Source organism: Hyperolius riggenbachi, chromosome 7 (genome assembly GCF_040937935.1).
Source record: "Hyperolius riggenbachi isolate aHypRig1 chromosome 7, aHypRig1.pri, whole genome shotgun sequence".
In the NCBI taxonomy this organism is placed as follows: Eukaryota; Metazoa; Chordata; class Amphibia; order Anura; family Hyperoliidae; genus Hyperolius; species Hyperolius riggenbachi.
In genome coordinates, this window is record NC_090652.1 from 163,735,582 (window position 1) to 163,750,143 (window position 14,562).

Consider the following 14,562-nt stretch of genomic DNA (forward strand, 5'->3'; position numbering starts at 1 on the left):
CACGGTACAGTGCTTAGTAAACCTCGCGGTTTTGCAATTTTAAATGGGAATAAGTTTAAGCTTAGGCTTGTGCTAAGATTTTAGCGCTGGAAAGTTCAAGGGACATTACTTCTGTTATTAATATTTTTTTCTTCAGCTGAGCTTGGCAGATTTGTCACAGCTGCTAAGAATTAAGTCTTAAAATTAAGTACCGTATATACTATAGTATAAGCGGACCCTGCCCCTCACCACCCCTCAACTTTTTATGTAAAAAAAAAAATTGATTCAAATATAAACCAGGGTAGGAAATACAGTGGCTATTGGTAAGCACACCATGTACTACGATAACTTGTACCAGCCAGCATAAGTAATACATCTCTCCAGACAGCATTAATAATGGAGAGGTTGTGTGCGTTTATGGGAGCAGATGGGAATGTACAGATAGCAATGGGACATTTGCAGACAAGCTACGCTATATCGTCCCCAGAGCAGTGTGGCATGTATAGCTGCACCCTGAGTGCACCCACCTTCACCTGTAGGTACAGCAGAGCTGAGCAGTGATGGCATGTATAGCTGCTGTTTTTTGCTATAGTGAATGTGTGCATGCTGATTTGCAGCCCCCAATGTACAGTGAGCTGAGGCCAAGCCACACTTCACTCCCAGTTTGCTGGTGCTATCAAGGCCATGGTCTCAGTCTCCTGCTGTGATGGCATATGTAACTGCCGTAGACTGCTAAAGTAAATGTGATTGTGCTAATTTGCAGCCTGTGATGTGCAGTGAGGTGAGGCCTAGCCACGCTGCTCTCACCTGCTTGATGGTTCTGCCCAGGCCACCCGCAGTGTCTCCCCTCCTCATTGGCCCTTCGCACCACTGTCCACTCCACCTCTTTTAGCAGCTCGGCACTTGAAACACAGTGCAGTAATTCTCGCTGGTGCTGCCCGGGACACCACCGGTGTCTCCCATCTTCATCGGCTCGGCTGTCGGGACACAACGCAGTGTCGTTGCCACAATTTTTACAGTGGTGCACGTGATTAACCTCCTTGCTGGTCTAATTAATCCGGCAAGGAGGCAGCGCAGAACTTTTTTTTTTTTTTTTTTTTTAAATCCTGTAGCGAGCCCAGGGCTCGCTACATGATAGCCGCTGAGCGGCGGCATCCCGTCCACCCACTCCGATCGCCTTCGGCGATCAGAGTAAGCAGGAAGTCCCATTCAGAACGGGATTTCCTGCAGGGCTTCCCCGGTCGCCATGGCGACGGGGCGGGATGCCGTCGGGACATCACAGGGAATCCCGATCCGCCCCTCAGCGCTGCCTGGCACTGATTGGCCATGCTGCGCAGGGCTCTGGGGCGGCTCGGCGGGTAGCGGCGAATCGACGGCGAGCGGCGGCGATCGCGTACTACACGCAATAGCTGCGTGTAGGAAAAAAAAAATTATGCAAATCAGCCCAGTGGGGCCTGAGAAATCCTCCTCCGCAGGTTACCCCGAGCTGAGCTCGGAATAACCGGCAAGGAGGTTAAAGGCGCCACTACAGGGTGCTACAGATATGAGACTGGTTAAGCGGGATTACTGTGCTGTGTCTTGAGCGCCGAGCTGCTGACAGAGGGGGAGTGGAGAGCAGCGTAAGAGGGCCAATGAGGAGGGAAGACACAGCGGGTGGCCCGGGCAGCACCAGCAAGGATTACTGCACTCTGTCCCGAGCTGCTGACAGTCCCCTTCTGTCAGCAGCTCGGGACAGAGTGCAGTAATCCTCGAATTTGGCCATGCACCCAAGAGAGCGGCGTGAGAGGGCCAATGAGGAGAGGGAGACAGCATGGGTGGCCTGGGCAGCACCAGCAAGCAGGTGAGAGCAGCGTGGCTAGGTCTCACCTCACTGCACATCGTGGGCTGCAAATTGGCACAAACGCATTCACTTTAGCAATACACGGCAGTTACACATGCCATTACTGTTCAGCTCCGCTGTTCTCATGGCAGAAGGTGGGTGCGCTCAGAATATTGACTCGCGTATAAGCCGAATGAGACCTAGTTCTATTAATACAATACAATTAATAATTGTATTTCAATTGCTGCACTTTTATGTTGTTTACAGTGTTTGATAGTAAACGCCTTCCCATCTTTACTTCTAAGGCACCTTTCACACTATCACGGTGTGTCACGTTGCCCTACTCTCCTCTGCCACTTGAACGTTGCAGTGGCCATTAGTGTCTATGTGACTGGTCACAGTACCCGCGGTGCGACGGAAGTGCTTCAGACGACCGAGGCTCTGGAGTGCATTGCTGAGCGGTACTGCTCGGCACGCAATTGCATTGGAGTTAATGGTAGCCGTGCTCATGCACAGATCGTTCAAAATCCTGTGATGTATTTCCTGTCCAGCAGGGAGCATGTCACTGTTCATGGGCGGAGCTAGTTAAATTACCGTCAGTGCTCTCTGGTGGATTATCTGTAAAATGGTGGTGTGATTGTCCTGCAGTGAGATCTCCTGCCACAGGACAATCACACTGCACCATGTGTGCAATTAGCCTGAGAGATTCCACCTCTTTGGGTGCATTGTTTACACCCAATCATATTGCTGACTCATGGCCCATTACCCTAATTGATTGTGAAATGGTTTACAGGGGTTTTCTTGTGTGTGTTGTTGTTTTTTTTCTCCTAGTTTTTGTGTTCTGCAGCTTTTGTAGGTTTTTGTATTTTGTCTTTGCTCCACCTAAGATTGTTGCTGAGATCAAATTCAAATTAAACATTAGTTTTTATATTTGTTGTCTTTGTAAACTATTTAGTAAACAGGGTTTATTGGCAAATCGATACGTTTTGGTTTACATGACAACCAAACTTTTTGGGAAATGTGGTTGCTCAGTTCCCACTGCTTTACATGCCCTCATAGAAACTTTTTTCCTAATAATTCCCATAGCTTTAGAGCTGTATTTCTCAGTTATTATGACATGTGCCCTTTTATAAAAGATGTTGTTTGCCAAGATTTCTCTTGTGAATTACATCCCAAGTACCTCTTGAGAAGCTTTATTTATGTATACATGATTTTATCAGACTTTTAATCCCAAAATTTACTGTAATTGACTGTATCCCCTAAACACAGTCAAGGTACTCGCACCACATGCTGAGAACTAGATATAGACGTCAATTCATCAAGCATTACCGCATTCGGTAATGCTGAAAACAGCTGAGTTTACCGAGCACTTAGGAAAATGTCAATTCATCAAGGCTGTTACTGCAAGTAAAGCTGAAATTACTGAGCAGTAGGGTTGCTGCGGTGCGGTATGACGGTATACCACGGTTTCAAAATGCATGATATGATATATATATGAAATGCACCATACCATGCACGCAGGGGAGCCCTCTCCTCCCGAGTCGCCTCACATTGTCTGCCTTCCTCGCATCCACCACCACCAGGCTCAAACAGAAGACACGACCAGCTAGTGTCCTTCACACCACCTGCAGATGCCGCTGCTCCAGCGGCAGACTAGGCCACCCATGTAGAGGAGCACCTACCACCTATGCTGCAGTCACCTATCCTGGCGGCTACACTTATCCCTGGCTACCTACGCTGCAGATACCTATCCCTGACTACCTATGCTGCAGGCACCTATCCTGGCTACACCCATCCCTGGCTACCTTTGCTGCGGCCACCTACTACTGGCTACACCTATTCCTGGCTACCTATGTTGCAGCCACCTACTACTGGCTACACCTATTCCTGGCTACCTATGCTGTGGCCACCTACTACTGGATACACCTATCCCTGGCTACCTATGCTACGGCCACGTACTACTGGATACACCTATCCCTGGTTACCTATGCTGCAGCACCTATTACTGGCTACACCTATCTCTAATTCCACCTGGACTTTTGCAGGAGCAGAATGAGCCTTTTTTCCAGTTTTACCCAGAGCCCCAAATCTCCCGGCGGCTTAATCATGTATGCCGAAGGAGTGGGGTACCCCACACTGGGGTGGGGCACATTATTTAATGTAAGGGGGCCCCAGGTCCAAATAATTGTATAATACCGTCATAAAGTGGTGGTATTCTTTTTTTCGATGGTTATCATACCATGGAATTTCATACTGTTGCAACCCTACTGAGTAGTGAGGTAAATTACCGACTTATTCGGTAAATACCTCCACAAATGTCAGTTCATCACGGTTACAGCATGGTAAAACACATTACTGGCAGTTCTCCTCTGTCAGAATCGGTGCAGGATTCGCAGAAGCAGAGACCATTACCTATGACTGACAGAAGCAGAGCCAATAGAAACAGCCCCTGCCTCCTGCAAGTCCCATTGATAGGACCTGCAGGTTTCTCAGGCGGGTCTGGCTTTTCTACCCCCCAGACAGCGAGCAGAAAGAGATCTAACACAACAGGTTTCCCCCTACCCTGACAGTTTAACCGCTTAGGTTCCTGTTTAAAGATGCAGATGAGCTTTTGGGGAAATCACCTAAGCAGGGCAGGTATAATGTCTCTTGGAAGTTTATCTAAGCTGTGGCAATTGAATAAAATGTTCTGAAAGACTAATGGAAAAGAATAGACAGATTTAGAGCAAGCAGAGGCATTATAACAAACATCTAAAGGGCTGTCTCTTACCATTGTAATGCTGTCTCTGCAGGGAGAACAATGGGCTTTGGTAAATTACCGAACTTCTATTGTACCTGTAAAAATATTGATGAATTGGCACACAAAAGTCTAAAATACTGAATGCTGTATTTTCCCAGATTTGTGTTTTGTTTTTGTTTTTTATCGAGCAGCCTTTGATGAATGCATGTGCGAGTAATGTTGTGTGCACCATCAATTGTTAATTAAAATGTAGCGATAAAATGCATGGTAACTAATGCAAGAAGCCTTGCTAATAAAATTGAAGATCTTGGTTTTTTTTTAATGGGACATTATGATATTGTGGCCACAGATGGCCAGTGAAAGGCTAAGAATCCTGTCTTGCAAGCACATTTAATGCCAATTGTATGCATCTTGGAAATGAGCCAGGCAAAATCGGTAGGCAGTGCATATGACTGGTCTAATCCCAAGCTACATAAAATTGTATTCAAGCTAAAATTTATAGGATCTTATTGACCATCTTTAAAGTGAATCTGAAGCCAATTTAAAAACCAAAAACAGATAATTAAGGAGAGGGAAGGCTCTGGGTCAAACAAACAACTTCAGAATATTGTACTGAGGGTAAAGAAATATAATATATGGGGTCCTAAGGACAGCCCTGTGCAGTACAGAGATATAAATGTTTGCTTAACCACTTGATGACCCAGCCTTTACCCCCCCTTAAGGACAAGCGCTGATTTCACTGATCTGTGCTGGGTGGGCTCTATAGCCCCCAGCACAGATCAAACACCAGGCAGAGCGACCAGATCACCCCCCTTTTTTCCCCACTAGGGGAATCGGCGATCGGCGGCCCGCAGGCTATTCACGGAGCCCCCCGCTGTGAATTGACAGGAAGCAGCCGCTCGCACGAGCGGCTGTTTCCTGATTTATTAGCCTGCAGCCGGCGACGCAGATCTGCGTCGCTGGTCCTGCAGCTGCCACTTTGCCGACGCGCGTTATGAGTGCGCGGTCGGCAAGTGGTTAAGTAGCAACAGGCAATGTATCGATATTAAAATAAAAGCCCCCCAAACCGGCTTATGTGGGAGGTACTAGTGTGAAGCACATCAGTGTGCTGGTGATCCCCCACCTCCCCGTGTGTATGTCTCAGGGAGGGGTGTATCTATCCAGCACACCGGTGGGACAAGGAGAGCATAATACAACTGGGTAAGTAGATCAGTCCGAGGGGCAATGTTATCAACCACCTCAGGTCCTGTGCGATACTACTCACAGCAGTTGCTCAAACATACTGAGAAAGACAAACATAGGATGCAAATATATAGTGACACAACTTTGACATTTCACCCAGCAGGGCCTCGTCAGAAAGTAAGTACAGTGTAACAGAAATACAGCTGTTTACAATATCTCCCCAGCAGAATTCCCAGTAGTAGAGTTTTCCTGGTCTCCTCGTTTCCCCACAGGCTTCACGCTTTAAATCTCCCACTGCGGGAGACTTCGGAAGCACTCGGGCTTCTGAAGTCAGGGGTCTCTGTACTGCGCAGGTGCGAGTGCCGAAAGAGGGCGTGTGCGCAGTACGGAGTGGCCCGAGTGCTTCCGAAGATTGCCAAAGTCTCCCCAACCCGGAAGAGAGCAGTCCATGATCGAATGGTCGTGGACTGCCAACGGGGGAGCCTGCTGGGGAACACGGACACTGGGAGAACGGGAAGGCTCTATAAAACCCAGAGCCTTCCCTCTCCTTCAGAATCAGAATTTATTTATTTCGCCAAGTACAACGCGAGTTGTACCCGGAATTGCTTTTGGCACAACAGGGTCGGTGATGGTACAGTAGATATGTACAGTGCATACAGATACATCATTAGATACATACAGTAAGTACAATGCATATACAGATCATAGCATATACAGAGCATAGAATATAAGGCATAAGTAGAAGGTACTGTAGAAGATGGGCCCAGGAGAAAGGACCAGGTGGTAAATCCGCTGCCATCTTAGGCACTCAAAACGCTTCTTCAGCGATAAATTGAATCAGATACCCTTCCAGTCCATCCTGGGAAAGAGAGAGCGAGGAGAGAGGAAAAGGATAAAGGGAAAGATAGAGAGAAAAAGTGAAAGAACAGTGAAAGTCCCCTCAGGATTGCGGTTTGGCCCATTCGTGTCCCGTTTGGCTGGCTGGCTTGCAGCAGTGATGGATCCGCGGCATCTGGTGGCTGCACAGGGCTGTGCAATGGAGCTGATGGCCGCTCAGGGCTGTGCGATGTAGTTAGTGGCCGAACAAGGCTGTGCAATGGAGCTGGTGGCTGCCTGGGGCTTTGCAGCTGGGTCAATTGGTGGAGCAGGGACAAGCAGCCCAGGGGCCAGGAAAACCCCAGCAAGTTCAGCAGTGGATGGCCAGGCTTCTCAGGGAGCAGATATGGTGGTCGCACAGGGCTGTGAGTTGGAGGTGGTGGCCGCACAGGGCTGTGCAATGTAGCTTGGTGGCTGCCATGGGCTGTGCATCTTGGCCAATTGGTGGAGCAGGGGCAGGCAGCTGAGGGGCCAGGAGGACCCCAGCAAGTTCAGCGGTGGATGGTCAGGCTTACAGCAGAGATGGTGGTTTGGCGTGGGGGAGCAGCAATGCTATCAGGCTAACCTGGGCAGGGCAGCCCGACAAGCGATTGTTGTGATCTGCCCTGCAAACGGCGGCTCTCCTTGCAGCCCGGTCAGACGAGGGAAGCATCCCGTGTGTGCCCGAGGTGGCTCCCCGGCAGCAGCGGCGGCGGACGATGACGCCGAGTTCCCTGCCCGAGACAGGGCGAAGCAGTGCAGCCCAGCGCCTGGGCCCCGCGATCGCTCCACGTGGGTGGCGGTGGATGCAGCCCAGCTGATCTGTTTTTGCGATGCTCCGACGCCCTGGCAGTCCCCCGTGCATGCAGAGAGCGGTGTTCCGGCGGACCTGCGGCTCTGCGGAGAGCAGAGAGACCCGATACACATGCCTGTGAGCGCATGCTGCTCCGGGCTTCCCCAAGGTGCTCGTCCTGTCCTCTCCACTACAGTGGACGGTCTCCTCGCGGCAGAGCAGACCGAACAACTGATTGCAGCCTGCGATGCACTCCCGTGGCCCCCGCATCTCACCCAGGAGGATGGAGGATGTTGGTGAGAGCAATTGGGGGGGATTAGAGAAAAAGAAAGAAAAGAGGCCGGAGCCCTGTGGCCGTGGCGTCCGCATCCGGCGCCATCTTGATGAACTTAGGTACCTTCCTTAGGTAAGTATCTGTTTTTTTATTTTAAATTTTGCTTCAGTCTGTTTTTTAAGGTGCGTGCACACGCACTACGGCAATGAACGACTGGTCCGTCAGACCCTCCCGCTGAGCGGATCATTCAGAAACAGCCTTATCAGTCTGCCTGACAAACTGTACACACGCACTACTGTCGCTGGAACGCCCGCCCAGCGGGAGGGTCTGACGGACCCGTCGTTTATTGCCGCAGTGCGTGTGTACGCACCTTAACAGAAAATGATGGATGATGGCTATGATTAGATGGAACATTTGGAGGGGAACCGTGGGCTTAAGTCGCTTGCCAGTTAAAAAACAAGCACAAGCAACCAGTGTTGGACACCCCCCTCCCAGATTACCTAGAGTAATTGGTTATAAAAACTTGAAGTAAATAGTTGCAGCAACATAATGGAGGTCAAGTGATTGCTACTGATTTGTATAATGTATAGCCCTTTATTGATGTTTATAATGCTGACCTTGTGCCTGTTTATTCTGTGCAGATGGTAAAATTCAGAGCTTGCTGCAAGTTAATTGTATTGTTTTGTCTTTAATGGTATCCCTATATTTCTGCTCTCTTTTAAACAGATATTTCTGCTTGAATTCTGCTGGATATGCTTTAAAGAGTATTTAACGTCAGATGAACAATTTCAATATTTGTTTTATTGTTCATGGAGGATGGGAGTCTTTGTTCTGTTCTGTTTTTTGTTTTTGTTTTGTTTTTTTCTTAAGAAAAACAGATTGCAGGTCATTGCAGAAGAAGCCATCCACCAGAGCCAATTATCATGAGCACTTTTGTTAATGTACGTTGATATTTATTTTAGATGTAGTAACGTTTGTTTATTTTTAAATGGAAAGATGTAAGCATTGCATAATTATAGTGTTATAAAAGTAAATATGTGGCCTTTAATTATTAAAATATTTTACTATTATTGGTTTTATTTTATTTCAGCTTCAGTTTAGTTTCACTTAATATTTCTAGTAGAAAAATAGTTTTATCCCCAGTTAGCAGAGAAAAATGCTGTCAGAAAGGGATTCAATTGGTTAGTTTTCAAGCTGCATGAATCTGCATGCAGAATTTCCATACTCCTGCATCAGCTCAGGATTATTTCCCTCATTGACCAATCTCCACTGTCAGGATTCTTAGTGCTGGCAGGTGACATAGGTTCAATGGCGTGGCATCCAAGTGGCCCCTTAAAATTTACCAGAGCATCCCACAAGGAATTATGAGCTCAGCAATCTAAGTGGCCCCTGGTTTTCTTCACATCAACCTGGAAAGAATTAGGGCTGTTTCACACGGACGTCTGTCCCGCGTTTACCACCGGCGTTCAGGACTTGGTGTTAAACACTTCCATTCAAGTGAATGGGAGAGTTTGTACCGAGCTTTTACAGGCATTTGCGCAAACGAGGTGTTCCAATCCTGATTTTCACTGGCGTTTGAGGTGACCCTGAACGCTACATGTAGCGTCCTGGGATGGTTAATGTCCACCTGTGGGGATGAAAACCGCCGACAGCAATTGACAGCCCAAACGCGACGCTACCGAAAGCTGGGCAGACGTCCGTGTGAACCAACCCTTAAGAGCTCTAAACTGCAACATAGGCTTGCACTATCAGGAGTGGCAAAGGACTGGAGGGCTTTAATTTGGACTCAAGTGGATGGGTTTGGTAACGGTAGACCGCTCACAGATTAATGCAGGCAGAGTATGGAGGCAATATAAGTGAAATGGTAAGCTTTCTTAAGGCAAATAGCATCTTGCATTATGTAGGGCTGCGTGGAGTTTTGATTAGCCAATTAAAGGCACATACTCTACAAATACACTCCACACACACATACAGAAGCTGAAAGCCAAACTACCAATTGCTGTTAAATATAAATTAAAAACGCTGGTTTCGCAAACTTACAGTTATGAGTTTTATATGGGAACATCACACTAAGGCTGGTTTCACACTTCACACAAAATTTTACTGTTTTCAGCAATCGATAAAACTGGCATGTTGATGGATCTAATATTACCTGTTGGACCCATTCAGACTTGTTCATTTTCAATGCATCTGCTGTCTCCACTGCAGTAGCAGAATGCAGTGTCCGTCCTGCATGATACTTTTGGATGCCGCATAAACTCCATATACCAATGGCCCCATCCTGTTGCCTTAAGTTTTTCAATGTAATTTCAACATGATTGACAACTTCTTGCTGGGCTCTATATAAACTCTCCCTGGTCCATGCCCCCTTAGAGACAACAAGGCGAGTAAAGCAGCACATGGCAGCAGACATGGAGACTGCCACCTAGTTCAGTGTGGAAGGGCCTGATGGTGACAGCGCAGGAATACCCTGCATTGTATTATAAAAGCCCATCCAGACTACAAGGACCTGGTCAATCTTGCACATTGTGGGAGGACATTACCTGCAGATACTGCAGAAATTTTAATTATCTGCCCAACAGAAGATAAGGGGGGATGTGCTGCTACTAGGTATGGTCAATAAAATGCATATAATTCTGAGTTTATGCAGCCTGAAAATGGACCCATCAAATACCACCTTGACAGGATTTGACTGGTCCCTTTCCATTTTCAAGCTGAATAAATCTGCATACAAAATATATTTGCATCTTAATGACTGTCCCTAGTGGCTACTGTGTTCTGTATTTTATTCTCCATTTCTCAGCATACATATTTTATGGGTGTTTGGCAATGGAAGGATGAAAAAAGTGGTATCTACAAATTTGCATTAATTAAAGAGACACTGAAGCGAAAAAAAAATTATGATATTATGATTTGTATGTGTAGTACAGCTAAGAAATAAAACATTAAAGGGGCCCATACACTCAGCCGATTTTCTGGCCGACCGATCGATCCCGATTGATCGATCGATAGATAGATTGCAAATCGGTTGGCCAATCGACCGATCGATGGCCGATTTCGATGGATTTCCATCGAACTGGCAGGGTGGAAAATTTAGGTCGATCTGATGAGATTGCTTATCAGTTTGCATTGGCCTTAATGGAAATCTGATGGTAAAAAAATGCCATCAGATCGAATTTCAATAGATTTCCAACTGAAATCTATTGGAATTCTATCCTGGTAAAAAATGTTCTAAAAACGCATCAGATAGATCATCAGATGCATTTCTTATCTATCTGCTGCCAATCTGACGAGTGTATGGGCACCTTTAGATCAGATACATCAGTCTAATTGTTTCCAGTACAGGAAGAGTTGAGAAACTCCAGTTGTTATCTCTATGCAAACAAGCCATTAAGCTCTCCGACTAAGTTAAGGGGCCCATACACTCAGCCGATTTTCTGGCCGACCGATCGATTGATCGTTTGCAAATCGTTGGCCAATCGACCGATCGATGGCCGATTTCGATCGATTTCGATGGATTTCCATCGAGCTGGCAGGATGGAAAATTTAGGTCGATCTGATGAGATTGCTTATCAGTTTGCATTGGCCTTAATGGAAATCTGATGGCAAAAAAATGCCATCAGATAGAATTCCAATAGATTTCAAACTGAAATCTATTGGAATTCTATCCTGGTAAAAAATGTTCTAAAAACGCATCAGATAGATCATCAGATGCATTTCTTATCTATCTGCTGCCAATCTGACGAGTGTATGGGCACCTTTAGTCGTGGAGAGGGCTGTTATCTGACTTTTATTATCTCAACTGTTCCTGGACTATTTACTTTTCCTCTGCCAGAGGAGATGTCATTACTTCACAGACTGCTCTGAAAGAATCATTTTCAATGCTGAGTGTTGTGTAATCTGCACATATTATAGAATAATGCAATGTTAGAAAAAACACTATATACCTGAAAATAAAAGTATGAGAATATTTTCTTTGCTGCTAATCTTCTAGTAATTATTCATAGTACACAACCAATTCATTATATCATTTTTTTTTTCGCTTCAGTGTCTCTTTAAATCCTTAAAGTAATACAGTATAACAGGAGAAAAGTGGTGCACGGGTAAAATAAAACACTTTAAAAACAATAAAATTGAAAATGAAGAGGAGGCTTACCTCAGAGGTGACACTAGTTGTGGAAAAATTAAAACACGTATGTGCACTATGGCAACGCATTTTGTGAGCACATTTGATCACTTCCTCAGGCCAAATTTCAGTGCTTACAAATATTAAAGTGACAATTTTTGAATGTTTAACCAAGGCGCCTCTTTTCTCGTGTTGTATTGTATACCCTCCCTCGGAGGATGGCTTCTTGTCAGCACCTAGTGTCTAGAACTTTTATGGAGAGCAACCATCAAGCACAGAGAGACCTACACAGGCCTTATTGGTTGGTTGCCGTTTGCAACCTTATTTTGTGAGTACTTTCATTTTCATATAAATTTCTTCCATTATCCAAACATACTACACCAGTATGGCTCCTGTTGTCTGTTTTTGTTTTTTTAAGGTTAACTCATTGCGGGCTAACATGCCCTAACCCCTTAGAGGATCTGTAATGAATAAAAACCCCTCTGGGGGATACTTACCTAGGGAGGGGGAAGCCTCTGGATCCTTACGAGGCTTCCTCCGTTGTCCTGGCAATCCAGCGCTGTGTCCCCCTGAAGTGCGGCGAGGTAAATACCTACCGCGATCCTGCGCAGGCGCTCTAGCGGCTCTTCCGGAAAGGCGGAAATGGCTGAACCCAACCGTATCCGCTCTACTGTGCAGGAACAAGTCCTTTGCGCCTGCGCAGTAGAACAGATATGATCAGGCTCGGCTATTTCTGCCTAGCCCGAACAAAGAGCCGCTACTACGCCTGTGCTGGATCCCGGAGAGGTAAATCCTCGCTATTCGGGGGAACCAGCGCTGGATTCCTGCTATCTTCAGAGGTCGGGGGGAAGCTTCATTGGGACCCTGAGCCTTCGCCTTCCTGAGGTAAGTATCTCCCAGAGGGTTTTTTTTTTTTTTCTTTAGAGTCTCTTTAAAGGACAACTTGCTGCATAGTTTTTCTGTTGATTCAGACACTACTGTAGCCAAATAGATCAGCAGGACTGCCAGGCAACTGGTACTGTTTAACCACCTCAGGACTATAGGCTTACACCACCACCACCACTCCCCAACCACAACCCCCCCAGTGCCCAGGCTATTTTTTTTACAGTTTAGGCCACTGCAGCTTTAAGGGCTCGCTGCAGGGCTGCACAACTCGGCACACAAGTGGTTCAAGTGATTCTTCCCCTCCCCCCACTTTTCTGCCCAACAACAGAGCTTTCTGTTGGTGGGCTCTGCTCAGTGGTGCAGGGCTTTGTTTATTTATTTTAAATATTAATTTATCCAGTGATCCTCTGGGACAAGACTCCGAGATATCCACGCCCCTTCCAGGAAATATTTAAATCCCTCCCCTCAGTATGATATATTTCCTGCGTGAGAAGGATGTTTCTTTCCCTCAGGTGAACCAGGTCTGTGGTAGGTAGGGCCTGGGGAACCTTGTAGGGGGCCGAGACTGAGTTGGTCAGTCTGGCAGCATCAAGGTTTCTTACCTTGCCTCATGTTTGCTCCCTTAGGGAGAAGGGAGAAAACGAGAAGGTGTCCTCGATCCCTCTGTCCTGGTTGGAGGTGGCAGCTGGGCTGTCTCGCACGCAGCTGGAGACAAGCGTCAGTGGAACAAAAGATCCACCAGGTATGTTGTGGGGAAGTTTAATAGCCGCTGACGTCACTTCCGGCGGAAGCTGGGGCGGAGTTTGGCATAAGGGAGGTGGTGGGACGCGCCGGCGTCCTCTCACACTGCACTGGTGAGCGAACAGGACAGTCGCAATATCTGTGGCTCCGGGGGAGGAAGTTGCTGGTCCATCTAAGGTATTTTACGGCTGATAGCAAATACTTAGTAGTATCTGGGCGACCTTTTCCCTTTCTAATGGGGGGTTATTTGGATCATGTTTTTCAGGCAAAAGATGGATCTAAGAAAAAGTGCCCAGTATGCAATGCACGCTTACCAACTGAATGGGAAAAGACGCTTTGCAAACCCTGCTCAAAGAAGGTTTTGGCAGAAGATGGTCTCTCTGTAAAGGATACTATAAGAGAATTTAGACGAGATGGCAGATACTATTAAACAGTTTAAATCTTCTTTGGCTGAAACTAAGGCACATTCTAATAAACCAGAGCCTTCTGTAGCAGCAGTTTCTTCTACTTCAGAGGGGGAGGTGGGTTCAGATTCCCAGGATAGTGCAGAAGAATTTAAAGAGACCCCGTCTAAATTGAGGACACAGAGGGCCTTATTGATGCAATTATAGATACCTTACAAATTGATAAAGGGAATTCGGATTCGTTAACTCCTCATGATAAACTTAATGAAGGTTGGCAAGACATTGTTTTTCCATTTCATAAGTCTATTTGTCAGTCTATCCTGAAGGAGTGGAGCGAACCTGATAAAAAACTTATTTTTTCTAAAGGAATAAAGAGGAGGTTTCCATTTAATGAAGAAGAGGTTAATGTATGGGGTAAATGTCCTAAACTTGATACGCCTTTCTCTCGAATGGTAAAAGAGGGAGAATTGGCTTTTGAAGATCTGGGTTCTTTAAAAGATCCGTTAGATTGGAAAACAGATGCCTTTTCAAAACGTACATGGGAAGCTATTTCAGCTATCTTTAGGCCGACTATAGCTTCTACTTGTGTATCTAGGACCATGTTGTTATGGTTGGATCAATTTAAAACTAAAATTCAGGAAGGGGCTTCTAAAGAAGAACTTCTGGAAGCTTTAGAATTACTTTTTAAAGGTACCAGCTACCTGGCAGATGCATCAGCAGAAGGCATTAAATATACGGCTAGGGCTGCTGGGTTAGCTAATGTT

The 14,562-nt window shown here is 46.3% G+C and overlaps 1 protein-coding gene across 2 annotated transcripts in view; it reads left to right on the top strand.

Moving 5' to 3' along the window:
* Positions 1 to 8,679, top strand: part of TBCCD1 (TBCC domain containing 1) — a 69,944-nt gene extending 61,265 nt beyond the window's left edge. For both annotated transcript variants that reach the window (XM_068246893.1, XM_068246894.1), the window contains one exon: positions 8,369 to 8,679. The gene's annotated coding sequence lies outside the window, so the exon portion shown is untranslated. The remainder of the gene's footprint in view (positions 1 to 8,368) is intronic.
* The last annotated feature ends 5,883 nt before the right edge of the window (positions 8,680 to 14,562 follow it).